Genomic DNA, 18285 nt, shown 5'->3' with positions numbered 1-18285 from the left:
TCCGCTCTCCATCATCTCTAGAAGAAGGTCCCCCGAAGACGAGCTCTGCTGAGAAGGGTCGAGGTCCGAGCTACAAGGTAAAATTTTGGTTAATCTTCTCAGACATATAGCAAGGGTTTCCCCCATCTCTCGAAAAGAAAATCTTTCTCCACTTACGGCTCGATGGAGGACTGGTCCCCTTGAGGGCATAATTCGGCCGAGGTACCCCCCGGCGTAGGACCCTCTGACGAGGATTTTTCCCCCCGCTTTGAGGCCATGGTCTCCGGGTCTTCAGAGGCGGTCCTTTTCTTCCCCGGAGGAGAGGAATTTTCGGTTCCTTCCCTCCGAACAGCCTCCTTCGAGGAGGCCGTAGTTCCCTTGTCCCCTCCCTCACTTTCCTTCAAAGGCACAATCTTCAACATCCTGACTAGGACGGAATCTGGCCTGGTCTCAGGAAGGGGAGCCGGACACCTTATCAGCTTTGCTTTCGCTATCCACTCCTGTTTAAAGGGACAACTCTTTTAGGGGCAAGTTTATGACAAATATATGGATAACGAGTCCGGGCACAAGGCTACTTACTTGAGTATCCGGGCGATTGCAGCTCAGACCTGCGTCCTCGGTCAAATCCGGACACATTGCTTGTGATCCGAAGAACAGTTTATACATCTCCGCGGGCGTTGCGCCCATAAAGTGCTGGAGAGCTCGCGGTCCCTCCGGATTAAACTCCCATAGACGAAGGGGGCGGCGTTTGCCGGGCAGTGTTCGGTGAATCAGCATGACTTGCGTCACTTTGACTAGGCTGAGACCTCTTTCTAAGAGATCCCTGATGCGGCCCTGCAACAAAGGCACGTCCAGGGGTGGTCCCCAATCTAGGCCTTTGTTGACCCACGACCCTAGCTGCTCTGGGGGACCCGAGCGAAAGGCAGGCAGCGCCACCCACTTGGTGCCCCTAGGGACGGTGATATAGAACCACTCTCGTTGCCATAAGCCGAGCTCCTCTTGAAAAGGGCCCTCGGGCCATGGAGCACCAGCATTCTTGCTTACAACAGCGCCTCCGCACTCTGCGTGCCGTCCCTCAATCATCTTCGGCTCTACCTTAAAGGTCTTGAGGCATAATCCGAAGTGAGGAGTAACACGGAGGAACGCTTCACACACGACGATGAATGAGGAAACATGGAGGATGGACTCCGGAGCTAAGTCATGGAATTCCAGCCCGTAGTAGAACATCAGCCCCCTCATGAAGGGATCCATTGGGAAGCCTAACCCCCGAAGGAAGTGAGACACGAACACCATGCTCTCACCAGGCTGGGGACTGGGAACAGCCTGCCCTTGAGCAGGCAACCTGTGCGAAATTTCGCCGGTCAAGAACTTGGCCTCTCTCAGCTTTAGCACGTCGGCATCCATCGGCCTCGAAGGTCGGAACCGGACATTGTAGAAGGTCCGAAGCGCCTGGAATCTGGAGCCTAGGGTGTTGGAACTCGAGGCGACGGGTGAACTCGTTTGAGATTGACAAGGAGTAAGGCCTTGGTCTCTTTATAAGAGGTTGAATTGTTGGGGAACGTTGCAGAAAACAAAAAATTTCCTACTCGTTTCACCAAGATCATCTAGGAGTTCAACTAGCAACGAGCCATCGGATGCATCTACATACCTTTGTAGATCACGTGCGGAAGCGTTCAAAGAACGGTGATGATGTAGTCGTACACGACGTGATCCAAATCACCGATGACCAAGCGCCGAACGGACGGCACCTCCGCGTTCAACACACGTACGGGACGGGAGACGTCTCCTCCTTCTTGATCCAGCAAGGGGAAAGGAGAGGTTGATGAAGATCCAGCAGCACGACGGCGTGGTGGTGGATGCAGGGCGTCACAGCAGCAGGGCTTCGCCTGTACTACGAGGGAGAGACGTAACGGGGAGAGAGGGAGGCGCCAGGGGCTAGCGTATGAAGTCCCTCCTCTCCCCCACTATATATAGGGGTGCTAGGGGGGGCGCCGGCCCTAGTAGATGGCATCTACTAGGGGGGGCGCCGGCCCTAGTAGATGGCATCTACTAGGGGGGGCGGCGGCCTAGGGTGGGGGGCTTGCCCCCCCAAGCAAGGAGGCGCCCCCCTTTAGGGTTTCCCCTCAACCCTAGCCGCATGGGCCCTAGGGGGGGTGGCGCCCCAGCCCACTATGGGCTGGGTTCCCTCCCACTTCAGCCCATGGGGCCCCCCGGGATAGGTGGCCCCACCCGGTGGACCCCCGGGACCCTTCCGGTGGTCCCGGTACAATACCGGTGACCCCGAAACTTGTCCCGATGGCCGAAACAGCACTTCCTATATATAATTCTTTACCTCCGGACCATTCCGGAACTCCTCGTGACGTCCGGGATCTCATCCGGGACCCCGAACAACATTCGGGTTACTGCATATACATATCTTCACAACCCTAGCGTCACCGAACCTTAAGTGTGTAGACCCTACGGGTTCGGGAGACAAGCAGACATGACCGAGACGACTCTCCTGTCAATAACCAACAGCGGGATCTGGATACCCATGTTGGCTCCCACATGCTCCACGATGATCTCATCGGATGAACCACGATGTCGAGGATTCAATCAACCCCGTATGCAATTCCCTTTGTCAATCGATATGTTACTTGCCCGAGATTCGATCGTCGGTATCCCAATACCTCGTTCAATCTCGTTACCGGCAAGTCACTTTACTCGTACCGTAATGCATGATCCCGTGACCAGACACTTGGTCACTTTGAGCTCATTATGATGATGCATTACCGAGTGGGCCCGGTGATACCTCTCCGTCATACGGAGTGACAAATCCCAGTCTTGATCCATGTCAACCCAACAGACACTTTCGGAGATACCCGTAGTCTACCTTTATAGTCACCCAGTTACGTTGTGACGTTCGGTATACCCAAAGCACTCCTACGGTATCCGGGAGTTACACGATCTCATGGTCTAAGGAAAAGATACTTGACATTGGAAAACTCTAGCAAACGAACTATACGATCTTGTGCTATGTTTAGGATTGGGTCTTGTCCATCACATCATTCTCCTAATGATGTGATCTCGTTATCAATGACATCCAATGTCCATAGTCAGGAAACCATGACTATCTGTTGATCAACGAGCTAGTCAACTAGAGGCTTACTAGGGACATGTTGGTGTCTGTTATTCACACATGTATTACGATTTCCGGATAACACAATTATAGCATGAATAAAGACAATTATCATGAACAAGGAAATATAATAATAATGCTTTTATTATTGCCTCTAGGGCATATTTCCAACATGAATACCAAGGGCCCTCCCCGTAACCGTTTGGGACTCACCTTTAATTGAGAAAACATGCTAACGGGCACGATAGGGTTACCCACATCCGTATTGATGAGAATCCCGTAAATAAAGGGGACACGATCTCTGCTTTGACAAGACGTGCCAAGGAAACCGCCTCGTAGAATACGCTGAGGTGGGGAAGTAAAAACGATTCGAGTAAAGGACTTGGCCGCAGCGTGGTGTCACGTTACGGAATACGTCAGCGGATTAGATTTGTGTTAATATTATTCTCTCTATGGCAATATGTGGAAACTTATTTTGCAAAGTCGGACACTACCCTTAGTGTTTACAAACTTTTATGAAGAACTTGGAGGAGGAACCCGCCTTGCAATGCCGAAGACAATCTGCGCACCGGACTCGTCGTCATTGAAGCTTGGTTCAGGGGCTACTGAGGGAGTCCTGGATTAGGGGGTGTCTGGGTAGCCGGACTATACCTTCAGCCAGACTCTTGGACTATGAAGATACAAGATTGAAGACTTCGTTCCGTGTCCGAATGGGACTTTCCTTGGCGTGGAAGGCAAGCTTGGCGATGCGGATATTCATATCTCCTACCATTGTAACCGACTTTGTGAAACCCTAACCCTCTCCGGTGTCTATATAAACCGGAGGGTTTTAGTCCGTAGGACAACCCCAACATACAACAATCATACCATAGGCTAGCTTCTAGGGTTTAGCCTCCTTGATCTTGTGGTAGATCTACTCTTGTACTACCCATATCATCAATATTAATCAAGCAGGATGTAGGGTTTTACCTCCATCAAGAGGGCCAGAACCTGGGTAAAACATTGTGTCCCTCGTCTCCTGTTACCATCCGCCTAGACGCACAGTTCGGGACCCCCTACCCGAGATCCAACGGTTTTGACACCGACAATAACCTTCAGGAATAATAGGCCTATCTTCATCATCACTTTCATCATTATAATTAGATTCAATAATTTCTTTCTCTCTAGCCCTAGCAATTTGTTCATCAAGAAATTCACTAAGGGGCACAGTAGTATCAGGCATAGAAGTAGTTTCATCATAAGTATCATGCATAGCAGAAGTGGCATCATCAATAACATGCGACATATCAGAACGAATAGCAGAAGCAGGTTTAGGTGTCGCAAGCTTATTCATAACAGAAGGTGAATCAAGTGCAGAGCTAGATGGCAGTTCCTTACCTCCCCTCGTAGTTGAGGGATAAATTGTTGTCTTAGCGTCTTTCAAGTTCTTCATAGTGTCCAGCAAATATAAATCCCAAGTGACTCAAAGAATAGAGCTATGCTCCCCGGCAACGGCGCCAAAAATTAGTCTTGATAACCCACAAGTATAGGGGATCGCAACAGCTTTCAAGAGTAGAGTATTCAACCCAAATTTATTGATTCGACACAAGGGGAGCCAAAGAATATTCTCAAGTATTAGCAGCTGAGTTGTCAATTCAACCACACCTAGAAACTTAGTATCTGCAGCAAAGTGTTTAGTAGCAAAGTAATATGATAGTAGTGGTAACGGTAACAAAAGTAACGGAAGCAAAAGTAATATTTTTGGTGTTTTGTAGTGATTGTAACAGTAACAATGGGAAAGTAAATAAGCGTAAACCAGTATATGGAAAGCTCGTAGGCATCGGATCAGTGATGGATAATTATGCCGGATGCGGTTCATCATGTAATAGCCATAACATAGGGTGACACAGAACTAGCTCCAATTCATCAATGTAATATAGGCATGTATTCCGTATATAGTCATACGTGCTTATGGAAAAGAACTTGCATGACACCTTTTGTCCTACCCTCCCATGGCAGTGGGGTCCTAATGGAAACTAAGGGATATTAAGGCATCCTTTTAATAGAGAACCGGAACAAAGCATTAGCACATAGTGAATACATGAACTCCTCAAACTATGGTCATCACCGGAAGTGGTCCCGATTATTGTCACTTCGGGGTTGCCGGATCATAACACATATTAGGTGACTATAGACTTGCAAGATAGGATCAAGAACTCACATATATTCATGAAAATAATAGGTTCAGATCTGAAATCATGGCACTTGGGCCCTAGTGACAAGCATTAAGCATAGCAAAGTCATAGCAACATCAATCTCAGAACATAATGGATACTAGGGATCAAACCCTAACAAAACTAACTCGATTACATGGTAAATCTCATCCAACCCATCACCGTCCAGCAAGCCTATGATGGAATTACTCACGCACGGCGGTGAGCATCATAAAATTGGTGATGGAGGATGGTTGATGATGACGACGGCGATGAATCCCCCTCTCCGGAGCCACGAACGGACTCCAAATCAGCCCTCCCGAGAGGTTTTAGGGCTTGGCGGTGGCTCCATATCGTAAAACGCGATGATTTCTTCTCCTTTATTTTTTTCTTCCCGAAAGCCAATATATAGAGTTGGAGTTGGCATCGAAAGGTCTCCAGGGGGCCCACGAGGTAGGGGGCGCGCCCTAGGGGGGGGCGCCCCCCACCCTTGTGGACAGGGTGTGGGCCCCCTGGTCTTCATCTTTGGCGAGGATTTTTTATTATTTATTATAAGGTATTCCGGGTCATTCCGAGAACTTTTGTTTTCTGCACATAAAACAACATCATGGCAATTCTGCTGAAAACAGCATCAGTCCGGGTTAGTTCCATTCAAATCATACAAGTTAGAGTCCAAAACAAGGGCAAAAGTGTTTGGAAAAGTAGATACGACGGAGACGTATCATCCATCACCCCAAAACACTGAGGAAGTTGTCCCTCCAAAAGATTGTTGCTTATGTCCACTTGGAACTGAAGCCATGCAGGAAACGAAGGTCCCAGTTGGCAAGAGCCAAGATCTGTTTTTTCTAAACTAAAGGGTGGTATCCAATCGGGACCAACTGTAATCATCAAGGAATTCACACTTAAATCCAGCTCCTTTAACCTCGTTAGACTTGTAAAATGTTCTTTCAGTGAAGTCACAATTCAAGTTGTTGCCTCCGAGATCCATCATGATTAAATTGCCAAGCATACCGATCTCAGATGGCACATGTCTGCTAAGATTGTTATATTCAAGATCCAACATGGTCAAGTTACAGAGCATACCGATCTCAGATGGCACAGGTCCACTGAGATTATTGTCAGAGAGATCAAGGCTGCTTAAACTAGAGAGCAACCCCACCCATTGTGGTATTCCTCCAGTTAGGTTGTTCCGAGAGATGTCAAGAACGACTAAGCTGGTCAAGTGTGCTGTCTGATCTGGTATGATTCCGGTAATATTGTTGTACCTCAAATGCAACTCCTGCCCTGCATCGCGCACACAACTAAAATATCGCACATGCCTCAAATCTTACATGCAACTTTAGATGTATGACGTAATGTTTGAAAGTTGTGTGATGATAGTTGGATGATATTCTAAACTACTCTGGTTTTCCAGGCATTTGGTCGTGGTTTGGTTTCTTTGGTAGGGATTCGCCATTGCTTGACCTCCTCCGCTTTTGATAAACGGCGCCAATGATTCTCCTTCACCATAGAACTGCCCCAGCGACCTTTAATCCTCAGGTGGCGAGATTTCTGTTGGTTGGTGCGGCGGAAGATGTGCAGAGGAAATGGTGCACGCGCGGAGAAGAAGAGGAGCAGCGGACTAAGACGCCTCCCGGAGCCGTTGCGAAATTACCACACGTTCCTCGGTCGTGGGGTGGCGGTTCATGCATCGTGTGAACGTGCCGGTATTTGCGGCCGAGATCGTGCCGCGTCTATATAAGGAGAAGATCATACATTGCGTAACCGCCGTGCGCTAGCCAAGGTATCATTAATACGCCTGCTCCATCCTGAGGTCATCGCCCGAAATGTTGTGACGTCAGCATGACCGGTGGGTGACTCGGCGGTCGAAACGAGAAGCACTACAAAACAAATCGCAGGTCTTTTCTTCCACCAGAAAGGCCGAACCTGGGTATATCAGCTATGCTTATCCCATTTCAGGAGGATGTTTCCTTCGCCTTCATCCTCTTGTAAGCTACCCCTGTAGCATCTGCCGGCTCAATATGTACATCAGCTATGTAAAGTTGCATGCAACTCGTCACCTTTTCCCCTTCATTCGTGAAAAGGGGCTAGCTTGGTTAAAATAACCTGTGCCGAGTGCAACTGCAAAATTGTGGGGTGAATATACCATTGAACTTCTGGGAAAAACTTTCTTCACTTTGGATTAGTCTAGCAAGATCATCCGGTTGTAAATAATTTTCATAAATTGACCAAATCAGCACAACCACATGGAGATATTTACTTAAACTTCCCATTTATTTTTTGTTGTTCTTATTATTAGAATGAGAAATGAACTCTCTGTACATAATTATACTCCCTTTAGTGATCTAAACGATCTTATATTAATTTACAGAGGGAGTACAATATTAAGTGCACACGCGAGTTTTACTAAGATTGAAATGATGTTGGAAGATGGCATATTTGTGAAAATTGCTAGACGTTGCACTGCATCATGGTGTGAGCAAGAGCTTATGCGCCAGGCCAGGATGGCAACTGTGTTTGATATCTATGCCTGCTTCCCGCCGATAAAATTCATCGTCTCTCTTTTCTCGGTACTGTTTTGTGCCATCTCCTTCAGCTGTTACATCGAGCAAAGACAAAAGAATGACATTTTTTGTAATTAAAATAACAACACACGCATAATTTAATAAAGACAAATTAATCAATAGTACTCATGGATCATTTGTTAACATCTGGACAATGGAAGTTGCTGGCAAGTGTAGCTACCTTTGCTAGGCTTGCCTTATGGTCAGTGAAGTGATGAACATATCAATGTTTTGGCGGGTTTAATTACTAAACGGCAAATAATGTGCTTGCAAAAGATAATGATAGACTTACTTTATCCGTCCCGTATATATAGTCGCAGAAGGTGAAAACAGAAGCGAAATTGCTCTGGCTCTTCCGTCCTACACGGTGATGGTAGTCATGGTGTGGTGCTCCTCCATAGAACGGGATGAAGTTTGCCGGATTGAGTGGGAAGTCGAATCTGCAGTTTAAACACCTCCAAATTAAAGGTGGTCTTTTGTTTCATCATCACATAATGACAAAACAAAGCGAACCTTACAGTAGAAAGAGAGCTAAACAAAATAGATTGGACCAAGAACATGCGCCCTTGGAACATCTTCAACATGTTTAATTTATGAGTCAAATATAGACAGTGATAGAATACATCTGACTGCTCTCTTCTTAATTTACATATGAGTCCAATAGAAGGTTCTTATTGAATAATATTGATATAGTATTGTAGATATTATAATTTTTTATACACTTTATCACACTTTACAAAGTTTGTGTTTGACCAAAACAAAAAGCAGAATATTTGAAATAAAGTGAGTACAACTTTGCTCTCTCTGTCATTGATTTTATGCGACATCACCACTTGTCCTATGTAGAAAATCTTGCCAACAATTATCTCACAGTTATAAGGGACGCGTTTGGTAGCCGGCAGTCCTTCCAGCCAAGCCCGGATTAGACGGAAATGGGCCGATTGGATGCCTGCAGCTACTGTTTGTTTGGCCCCCGTGCTGATCAAAGCAGTCTGCATCCAGGCCCTCTAGGAACGCTCAAATCAGCCGTTTCCAGCGAGCAACTGCCGTCGTGCGCTTCCATGATGCAACCTGTACGTGAGGTTGCTTTCTCTCTCCTCTCTTAAACTGCTTCTTAAGTAACCTCTTCTACTTAACACAACCATGCTTCAATTCAAAATCAGCTCTACATGAAAAAGATGCACGTCAACGATGGCGTTCCATTCTGACAATCGGCATCGAGTTTCGTTACCTGCATCTTCTCAAATTCGTGCTCAAGTTTGGAGCTTTTTTAGATAAATTTCGTCAGATTCGTCGTACACGGTTGAGAGTTTTAAATTTCCTTGTTGTCACTGGCAGACCTTCGGCTGGGCCAACCTGGGCCGTGCCCCACAGCCCATGAAGAAACAGCCTACTACTTACTTGTAGCTCATTTTTAGATCCCCCCCCCCCCCCCCGTGCGGAATTTGGCCCAATGTCCGACACTGCTTTTAGGAATAGCTTCACCTCACCGTTTTGCACAAACTCTCGTGTTGTAAGTGTCTCTTTGATGCACGTAGACGAATAGATCTGTACCTCTTTACTATACCAGGTGTTTACGTGTGACTGTTAATGATGTTGTTCATGTGCCAATCAAAACGAATTCAGGCAACAAAACACTGGATTCCCGTCTCTATCTTCATGCAAGAAAATCGAATGTAGGCAACCAAACGGGCAGCAGAACATGGCCTAAACCGTGTGTTTGCGTGGCCATGCCCCCAGGGCCTCATCCCAGGGAGATGAAAAATAGCTGCAGGCAACCAAACGCGCCCTAGAGATGTCCTTACTAAGGCCTTTCACAATGGGGGTTTCTTAGCGCGGTACGGCGCCATATTTAATGAGTAAAGAGATTGATGTTGTATCTTAACTAAGCTACAAATTTTGTATGAGTTTATAGGCAAAAAAAGTTTTTAGCCAATCTCATGCATGCATGAACCCAAAATCATTAAATGCAAGCTTATTTGGATAAAACCCTTAAGAGACAATGCATTGTGAGAAGTAGTCTCTTAAGTTTTAATTTCTCCTAGGGTAACATGCTAAGAGACAATGCATTATAAGACAATGCTAGGTCCAAACAACGTACTTTAAGAAGTTAGCCTAGCTTGGGTACGAGAGTCGATGTACAACCCAGCCACCTAGTTTTAAATGGTCATAGGTGCAAATTTTGTTTCTAAATATTTCCAAAATAAAAAAATTAGAGACCCCTACTGCATTCCTTTCAAACAAAAATACGGATTTACCTCTTCTTCTTTTTTGCGAAAATACGGATATACCTCAATTATGCAATTACCATTTTGTTAGCTTTTGTAGGCTCTAAACCTAGTCACCTAATTGTAGTCTTTAATTTTTTTACTCTCGGTCTTTCCCATGCTCTTTGGCAATAAAATGGACGCCAATAAAAAAAAGAACCAGGCACCTAGGAATCATGTTTTTGAATCACAAGCCTAAGTGATTGCGGATCGGGTAACTATTGGCAGGTGTCTTATCAAGGTTACTTTATTTTGTAAGATACTTACACACAAAAGTAAGAAAAGGCAAGCTATCTTATTAATACTTGGTCAATTCTTTTTTTTTCTATAGAGAAATGAGGAAATACCAAACAAACTGTTGTGGACCTCTCGGAGTAAAACTTATTGAGTGGATATCAAATATAAAATTGTCTACCAGGTTTTTCTTCTCAATATCTCTTCTTACGGGTCTGACCCAATGAATTGAATATTCTTAGCACACGTAACCATCAGAGGGATCGATGGCTGACATGTGGGGTCGTAGTTTTGTTCAATCTGAGAGCATCTCCAATAATGGCCCTAAAATTCAAGTTGGGGCTGGCCTCTACTCTTTCAGCCACTAATATTGTTAGCACACTTTGGGCACACTTTGGACGTCCACCTGCCGCGAATTAATGCACTGAATTGCACCAGTTCGCCATGACTACGGTCAGCAGAATGATTGACGGGCACACTTTGGACGTCCTGCATTGAAGTCTAGTGGGTAGTTCGCTGATGTTTTCGGACCACGCAGTCCTCACCACAGAAGCTATCCAACAAGAGACTGTACCGGTCCGGACCACAGAATCTATTCAACGCGGGCCTGTATCGGTCCACCGAGCGGTCCGGACCATGTTTTCCCCGCAAACCGAAACGATGTGTGGGGGACTTTGCAGGAGTACGGACATCCTCATGACAAACCAAAAGTCGCCAGGTACCCCACTCTTCGTCCAGATGGCGGAAGGCGCTGACTCTTGCTGTTAATTGGTGGAAGGCTAGCATATTAAAAGTCGGACAGTGATTAGTATTTGGGCATTTGGCGGAAGCTTTGTAAATATTTTTGGGCATTTGATGGAAGGTTACTTCTTGCCATATGATTAGCGTTTGGCAAAGGGTTAGTTTTTTGTTAAGAGGTTATTTATCACACGTTGACGGAATGATGGAAGCTCTGTAAATAGATTTGGCCATTTGGCGGAAGGTTTGAAAATGACCAAGCCCATTTGACGGCAGGTCTATGATTAGCAAGGTGATTAGTTGTTTATTAAGGTTTTTAATTTGGCAGGAGGAAGCTAGTACAATGGCGGAAGCTATGCAAGCAGCCTAGTTTGGCGGAAGCTACACTAGCACATGAATTAATAGCGTTCGGCCAAACAAAAAGCTACTAATCACAAATTTTTAAAGGAAATTACGTAGTTATTTGGCGATTAAAATTTAATAAAGACGGAACTTTACGCTACAGTTGGATGACTGGCTCCCGCATCAGTGTCCGTGGACTGGTCCCCCACACCAGTCCGCGGACGGACGGACGCGGAAGCAAATTCGCAGGTCAACACTAAAGATGCCCTTTACTCCGTATACGTAAACCTGTGATCAATGCTAATCAATACGAAAATTACTCCTTAACTTGGTATCAGGCATATCTCCCTCCTCATGACCGGCTCACAGGGTGCTGCCGGCGCATCTACCCTCCCGGCTACCTCCTCTCAAGCCTCCGGCACTTCCTTCCTAGACCTCGGCGTCTCTCTCCTCGACGGCTGACATGTGGGGTCGTGGTTTTGTTCAATGTGAGAGCATCTCCAGTAATGGCCCTTAGTCTCGGGGCCGTAGAATTCAAGTTGGGGACGGCCTCTACTTTTTCAGCCGCTAAAAAATACACCAATTGTAGCCATAGCTATTTTTTCTGTATGTTTACTAAATGATACATGGGACCCACTCATCATTGGGATACAGACGGCTGTGGCCTAGGGGTGTTTCCATCAAAACTGAAATATGGGGCCAAGTAGGGGCCTTGCTGGAGATTTTCTAAGATCGCACGGGGTATGTATTTTTGTCCTTTTATTAATGAGACACGTGTTATCATAAAAAAAGACATTATTTATTGAGATTAGATAACTTTACCCGTCGTGAGCATCTATGAGCGCTAGCTGGCGTATCACGAACCAAAGCCATAAGGTGGTCATGTGGCAGGGCACAACAGCCGGGCCGACGAAAGCGGGGAAGCCAATGATGAGCACGTCGGACCAGTGTGCATACAGGCCGACGTAGCCGACGGGCGCCGTGAACTCATGGTGGACATGGTGAATCTTCTCGTATCCCCACTTGGTGTGCAGCAGCCGGTGTACCCAGTAGCCAAGGTAGTCCTCCAATAGCAAATACACCGCCATTTGCGCCGCCGTCTCTCCCGCCGACGGCAGCGGCAGCCCCGTCCTTATCCCCACCATCTAAACATTCAACATGCATGCACGCAACAAAACAAAAGCAATTAATACTCACTAGCTACAGTTCACAGATGTTAACACGGCCTTAAAGGTGCAAGTAACATGGAAAACTATTGTTTTAATACACGTATACTATCCAACAGTACTACAGTACATGATATTGTTAAATCAAAATTTCTTTTTTGAATTTATAAGGAGCAGAGCTCCATGTTGTGACGCAATTTGTACCACTCGTCTCGTCCATATAAGGATATACTAGTGTGCCAGTTTTGAAAGTTTGAGTCAAAGTGTCACTTATTGCTGAACAGGATATAGTCATATACTCCCTCCGCCCGGAAAATACTTGTCATCCATTTCTGGGACAAGTATTTCGGGAGGGAGGGAGTAGTAGTAGCTTGCTCGATTTCATCATTAGCTGCAGTAGTTTAGCAAATACTCTTCCATGCAACGCAGGAATTAACTAGCTCACTCAGGCGCTTAATTATGTGGTACTGTATATACTCGTGTACATGCATGGACCTTAACGGCAGGGTATGAGAGCAGCTGGATGGGGCCCATGGCGAGGAGGAACACGCGGACGGTGCGGACGTAGCAGCGGAGGAAGGCTGCCGGCTTGAGATGCACCCTGGCTGCAGCTTGTACGGCAACAAGATGGCGGGGGCCCGGAGCTGGAGCACCGCGAGTGGGAGCAGAGCCAGCGTGTAGACGACGAGGAAGATGACGATGTGGTGGCAGTAGAGGTAGTAGTCCGGCGTCGCCACAGAGTACCGGAAACACGCCGCCTCCGCCCAAGTCATAGCGCGCCCCAGCGCCGCCTCCGCCTCGCCCGCCGTCGCGTATGGGAGCATCGAGAGTTACTATTTCGCCGGCCAGCGAGCTGCCAACTGGATGACCTTGATCAGGTACGGTGGTGCAGCTAGCTCTGCGTATCGGAATGCTCGTAACTAACTAGCTAGCGCCATCTGTATTTGTAGTAGACGTTGGTCTCTCTGACTCGTGGACCAACTTTACGCATGACACATACGTGCCATGCATCCTTGTCCGTGACCCAACTTGCTGTGCCATGCATCCTTATCAGCCACTAATGCATGCGCGAGACCCTGTAATGCGCTCGCAACGGACTTTTTTTTACAAATTCGGAAAATGTATGACCTAATTTGATAATTTCAAAAATATTACCCAGTCGGCTTCGCTTAGGCTGAAGATGGAGTCTTCGGTCTCGTATAAACAGAAGAGGAACACTTCGTCCTTTCGTAAACCGAAGAAGGCATTTCGGCCTTGGCCAGCCGAAGACTGTCGTGATTCGTGGCCCATTACAGTTAACACGCGGCCGAAGAGTGCGGGTCTTCGGCCAACACGAGGCCGAAGAGTGCGGGGATAAGCTCGGCCGCCTTCTCCTTCCTCTCGCCCATGGCTCATTTCTCTTTCTCTCTCTGTTCTTTGCGAAAATTGCCCGATCCGCCCCATTCTTCGGCCATAGAGGCTACCAACTAGCAAATCCATTAGAGGAAAGGCTCTCCCGGCGGCTAAGACTTCGATCCATCCATGGGGTGAGGTGGGGGTGCGTGCATGAGCTCGGGATTACCAGTGTTATGGGGGAGTATTGGTTCAATGTGATTGATGAAAATATGAAATTCTCTGTCAGGTGAAATGTCTGAATCAGTGAATTTATCTGTTAAGCTGCACACCACCAGGAGTGTGGTGGTGGTAGAAAAATTACCGGTGTTAGGATGGATTATTTGTTACATTCATGTGACAGATAAATTACCGGTGTTATGGTTCATTCATGTGACAGAAAAACTACCGGTGTGGGTAGATGTTTGGAGTTTTTAGTTATCGTTTTGTTTTGTTACATTCATGTGAGCAAAGAATTACTGGTGTTAGGACGGATTATTTGTTCGTTGTGATTGATGGCAATCTGGATTTGTTTGTCAGGTGAAAATGTCTGAATCGGTGAATTTATCTGTTTACTGTGGCCCTGGTAATGCCTTTTATAATGAGTTGGGGGTTGATCTCAGTGAGTATAAATGTTGCTAGTTGACACTTTCAGACCCTGAAAAAATTGAAATATGTGGTGACAAAGTGGGCTATGTCTACACGGAGGGTTTTCGGCACACACATATCAAGTCCAACAAACTATACCATGAAATGTGCTGAAACTGGTTCCCCTCGGAAGGTGCATGGGCACGTGCTCAAGTATCACATCCACTGGGTTGTCACCGATGTCATCCCACATAATTGTGTGAGGAAGAACCTTCTCGTGAATCATCCAAACCTTACTTCAACTCTCATTGCGCAACTCATGTATACCGAGATAGTGGAGAAAAAAGACATGGAAGCAAAACACATCTAGACAGGAGTGAAGGTCAGATGGAAGTATGACATTCCTTATGGGAAGGCTTGGAGGGCTTAGCAGAGGGCTATGGAGGAAAGATTTGGGACATTCATATACTCGTATGATAACGATGTCCGTCTCCTTCACACATTGAAGCAGAGGGATCCCGGCACTTATGCTGACGTACAACACATCTTCTTGCCTAGTATACCAGGTTTCAAGGTGTTGAATCGAGTATTCTTCTATTTTGTTGTATGCATCGAAACTTTCCAGCATTGTCGTCCTGTGATGTGTGTGAAGGAAATATGCCCTAGAGGCAATAATAAAGTTATTATTTATTTCCTTATTTCATGATAAATGTTTATTATTCATGCTATAATTGTATTAACCGGAAACATAATACATGTGTGAATACATAGACAAACAGAGTGTCACTAGTATGCCTCTACTTGACTAGCTCGTTAATCAAAGATGGTTATGTTTCCTAACCATAGACAAAGAGTTGTTATTTGATTAACGGGGTAACATCATTAGGTGAATGATCTGATTGACATGACCCATTCCATTAGCTTAGCACCCGATCGTTTAGTATGTTGCTATTGCTTTCTTCATGACTTATACATGTTCCTATGACTATGAGATTATACAACTCCCGTTTGCCGTAGGAACACTTTGTGTGCTACCAAACGTCACAACGTAAATGGATGATTATAAAGGAGCTCTATAGGTGTCTCCAAAGGTAAATGTTGGGTTGGCGTATTTCGAGATTAGGATATGTCACTTCGATTGTCGGAGAGGTATCTCTGGGCCCTCTCGGTAATGCATATCACTTAAGCCTTGCAAGCATTGCAACTAATGAGTTAATTGCGAGATGATGTATTACAGAACGAGTAAAGAGACTTGCTGGTAACGAGATTGAACTAGGTATTGGATACCGACGATCGAATCTCGGGCAAGTAACATACCGATGACAAAGGGAACAACGTATGTTGTTATGCGGTCTGACCGATAAAGATCTTCGTAGAATATGTAGGAGCCAATATGGGCATCCAGGTCCCGCTATTGGTTATTGACCGGAGATTTGTCTCAGTCATGTCTACATTATTCTCGAACCGTAGGGTCCGCACGCTTAACGTTACGATGACAGTTATTATGAGTTTATGCATTTTGATGTACCGAAGTTAGTTCAGAGTCCCGGATGTGATCACGGACATGACGAGGAGTCTCGAAATGGTCGAGACATAAAGATTGATATATTGGACGACTATATTCGGACACCGGAAGGGTTCCGGGGAAGTTTCGGATAAAACCGAAGCACCGGGGGGTTACCGGAACCCCCCGGGGGATTAATGGGCCTTATGGGCCTAATGTGGAGAAGAGGAAGGGGCTGCCAGGGCAGGCCGCGTGCCCCCTCTCCCTCTAGTCCGAATTGGACAAGGAGGGAGGGGCGGCGCCCCACCTTTCCTTCTCTCCCTCCACCTCTCCCAGTTGGACAAGGAACGGGAGGGGAGTCCTACTCCCGGTATGAGTAGGACTCCTCCTGCGCGCCTCCTCTAGGCCGGCGCACCCCCCCCCCCCTTGGATCCTTTATATACGGAGGCAAGGGGGCACCCTAGGACACACAAGTTGATCTTCGTGATCGTTCCTTAGCCGTGTGCGGTGCCCCACTCCACCATATTCCACCTCGGTCATATTGTAGCGGTGCTTAGGCAAAGCCCTGCGACAGTAGTACATCAAGATCGTCACCACGCCGTTGTGCTGACGGAACTCTTCCCCGACACTTTGCTGGATCGGAGTCCGGGGAGCGTCATCGAGCTGAACGTGTGCCAAGAACTCGGAGGTGCCGGAGTAACGGTACTTGGATCGGTCGGATCGTGGAGACGTACGACTACATCAACCAAACGCTTCCGTTGTCGATCTACAAGGGTACGTAGATCACGCTCTCCCCTCTCGTTGCTATGCATCACCATGATCTTGCGTGTGCGTAGGAAATTTTTTGAAATTACTACGTTCCCCAACAGTGTGTGTGGATGGTACATTCCTGATCGGTCAATACAAAGGGCACATCCTTACTGCTATCAGTGTGGACGGGAACGGTCAAATCATCCCACTTGCTATGGCATTCGTGGAGGGTGAGAACTTTGAGAGCTAGGTATGGTTCTTTAGGCAACAGAAAATTGCCATCGTGAAGGACCGACCAAATGTGTGTGTCTTTCATGAGAGGCATGCCGGTATATTGAAGGCCATGAAGACACTGAGGGATCCGGCAGCAGACGAAACAACACCTTGGAAGGACTTGCAGAGCCGGTGGTGCATGCGCCATCTTGGGGCTAACTTTTTCTCGCAGTTCAAGAACAAGCAATTGATGAACTTGCTCAAAAAATTATGCAACCAGAACCAACAGGGCAAATACAATTTTATATGGTCAAAACTAGATGTGTTTAATAAGAAGCAAGTCTATGTCAGGAAGAAACTGGAAGCAGATCAGGTAGCATTAGTAACACTCATTGCGGAGCTAGAGGAGCCACAGGGTCTTTGTGAATTGCCAGGAATTGACCCTCTTGGTACTAAGAGAAAGAAGGGGAGGGCAATAACATATTTTTCTGAATGGATACAGAAAGAGCCTCCCGTGAATAGGTCTTTACTGCATGACACCCATGGAGCTAGGTATGGCATCATGACAACCAACCTTGCAGAGGTGTATAATTTTGTTCTCAGAGGGAATAGAGCATTGCCACTCACAACTATTGTGGTGGCTGTATTCCATGACATATTGAGATAATTCAAAGAAAGGTACAACTCAGCGAAGAAGCATATTTCAGACAATCCGAACACACCTTACTGTAGAAGTATCATGGACTACATGGCGAACAAGATGGAAAAAGCAAAGAAGCACATTGTCAGAGACATCAGTAATCAGGAAAGGAGGTATGAGGTACAGCTACCTACCGATGGTTTTGGTTCTGCAAATGAGTTGAAAACACACGAGGCAAGAATTGGAACAGAATTCTGACCAACGTGTGAGTGTACATGCAACAAACCGAAGTTGTTGCACTTGCCTTGCTCACATGTGCTGGCTGCCTGTGGCCAGATTCAGTTGGACGCCATCTCCTTCATGTCCCCATACTATTTAAAAGAGGCAGTATTGAACACATGGACTGGTGAGATGACAGGGTTTAGAGCCGTCGGCAATTTGAACAAGCTAAATGACAATGAGAGAGTATACATCCTGGATCCAGCTCTAAGGAGAACAAGTAGGGGTAGACGTAAGGTATGTCAGATCCGTAATGATATGGACCAATCTAAAGCTGGTGGAGCAACCAGACAATGTTTGCTATGCATGGCTCATGGGCATAGGATGAAATATTGTCCCG

The 18285-nt window shown here is 46.4% G+C and overlaps 1 pseudogene; it reads right to left on the bottom strand.

Moving 5' to 3' along the window:
• Positions 1-7549: 7549 nt before the first annotated feature.
• Positions 7550-13505, bottom strand: LOC125525227 (annotated as a pseudogene).
• Positions 13506-18285: the final 4780 nt, after the last annotated feature.

Source organism: Triticum urartu, chromosome 7 (genome assembly GCF_003073215.2).
Source record: "Triticum urartu cultivar G1812 chromosome 7, Tu2.1, whole genome shotgun sequence".
Lineage (NCBI taxonomy): Eukaryota > Viridiplantae > Streptophyta > Magnoliopsida > Poales > Poaceae > Triticum > Triticum urartu.
Note: the sequence above shows the minus strand (reverse complement) of the source record. Positions and strands in the feature narration are given on the sequence as shown.